Raw genomic sequence first — 2,658 nt, forward strand, 5'->3', positions numbered from 1 at the left:
ACTTTTTGTGTAATGGTTAGTAAATGTCATCTAAGTCCTTTTATGTATAAAACTGCCAAATGCTCACCTGGTATCTAGATGCAGAAACAGATTGGAAACAGCTAAATTATAACCTTTACATACAGCTCTGTATTATTGTTTCTTCATACTGTGTCTGTATTTAATCTTTTTTTATGGAACTTGTTGCGCCTATTTATGAAATAATAAATATAGGTGTTTGTAAGTAAATTTGTTAGTATTTGAAAGAGGTTTCTTTGATGTTTTAACTTTTGCTGGAAAAAAAGTCACGCTTGGTGTGAATACTTTATTATTTAGTTTTTACGGTGACATGAATAAAGCCAAATCTGCTTCTTACTTAGTAGCAAATTAACCAATCCATATTTATGGCCTATCTTTTTTTACTAAATGAAAAGCTATTTAAAAACCTTCTTTCTTTATACAACAGAAAATTGTCCCATGGTTCTCTCAAGCTCCAAGACTAAACAGACATCAGCGCACCCTGTACCTAAGAAGGGCCGCTTCTCAGTGCTCAGCCGGTTTTGGTCAATTTGAAAACTCGCTCCCCCACTAAAAAGCATTTAAAGTTGATTTACCCAAAATCCCTCCAGCCACATTCTTCTCACAGCATCCAGAAAACATTTAAGAATTGAAAGAAATGAAAGGAAAGGGTAATAACTAGAATCAATCTGGAAAAGTGAGTGACTGAACAGCCAAAGAAACAGAGAAGGCATTCCAAATCTCAGACCTTGATAGAACGGGAAGGTCTTTCTGTTCTTCCTGCTGCCACACACTACTTCACTTCCCAAACTTCCCAAGTCCTCTGAGGTAATTCTAAGAGTACTAGAGATTTTCCAAGGAATCTGGCTGAGGACTGGTATGGCTTTTACATCATAAAAGAACCAATTTGTCCCTTCAAGTAGATTAATCTGGTTGGAAAGCAACAAGAGAATGATTGTTTCATGGAATGTATGAAACAAATTCAGCAATTTAAATACAAATACATACATTATGTAATCCACTCAGATTTCAAAAGACAAAAAGTATGCTTGCTTTGGAATGATTTTAGGCCTTGTACAACCTTGAATCACTTCAGCATGTAATAACTAATAAATAATGCAGATCCAATGTAATTACTAAAATGGCTGTAGCTGAGAACTCTACTATTCCTGTCTTGAAACTGTGTAAGAACTCATGTGATTAAGTTCACAGTTTATTGTGTGTCTGTTCAGTACCTTAGAAATATACCAGCACAACTAATTAACTAACGTCTTCTACTTATTCTATATGATAAAGTGAAGTTTTCTCCTGTACTAAAACCTAAAATGAGGAAGAAATCCCGGAGTAACTGAGAACAAGCAGCAAGTATAACAAGAGGTATATACAGGGGGATAGTTTACAGCTCTGCCCAAGCAGGTACATAACCAGGGTAGAAAGAGTGATGAACTTAGTACCGAATACAATAAAAATAGATGTATATAAAGAAAATGCGGCATCAATAAAAACTCTTACATGCATGACAATATTCTACTTAAGAGCTTTCAGATTCAAAAGGACATACCCAGTCAAATGAGAAATCCCAGTACATCTCAGGCCAGAAGTGATTGGGCATTAACCACTGTGGTGGCTTCGAAGGTACTTTCCCAAAACTCTGTGACGCCTCCCACCAACCTGAGACTCTAAAGCAGTGAGCTAAGAAATCTACCATTTTTAATTCTGTCATCTTTATGTCTGCCAAATTTAAGGAGGCCAGCATCTAGGCAAAGTAGATAACCTGTCACCCAGAGGAGTGGGGCTGATATAATCCAATGGACTGCTGGGTGGAAATCAAAATCATACTGAGAGATTTAGCAATTATACTGAACATAAAAGATCTTCACCAACATTTTAAAAATCAGAATTAAAGCTAAATTTAAAAAAAAAAGTGCCTGTGAGTTGGACTAGGTTGCATCAGTAACACAGTGAAAGGAAACACCCTAAGTCTGCTCCAAGTGAGAATGAGTGGACAGTGGGCAAATGAGTCAAATACTGACTCCAGTGGATCGAATTCTGTCTTAAAAGCAAGGAGTGGCCTTGTATGGGACATGAGCTGTCCATAGCACACCGTGATTAACAAAAGCAATGTACATTGGCTACAGTTCACTACAAAAATTTTTTTAACTTAGGAATGGAAAATTTAGAATTAGCGTATCCAACCGTCTCTTGTTTCAACAGAACTCTCACTCTTTGCAAAAGAGCTTCCCTACTCTTTGAAAAGTCATTGGCTTGAAGCATGTGACAAGGTTAGTTTTCACTCTAACCGGCATAAAAACTAACTTCACATGGTCCATGAGAAGATACAAGAACTAGAGACAAGTATGGTTTCAGCTACAACCTTCGATATCATTTCTAATGCAGTTAGAAGCACTTTACAAAGCACTAGGTGGAAAACACTTTGATACATTATTTGTTAGGCACACCACTTAGAATCCACCCTAGAAAGTTATGACCTTTAAAGAATAAATTACCAGATTCCAGTAAATTACAGTATCTTTGCTAGAGTAAAAATCTTATGTGACAATTTGTAATGAACAAGTTATCTACTAAAAGATGAAAATTTGTCAACACATAGATGATCTCATAATGTTTATTTATAAAATATTTATATATTTATAAACCAGG

This window comes from Nannospalax galili, unplaced genomic scaffold (assembly GCF_000622305.1).
Source record: "Nannospalax galili isolate Female #2095 unplaced genomic scaffold, S.galili_v1.0 scaffold796, whole genome shotgun sequence".
NCBI lineage: Eukaryota > Metazoa > Chordata > Mammalia > Rodentia > Spalacidae > Nannospalax > Nannospalax galili.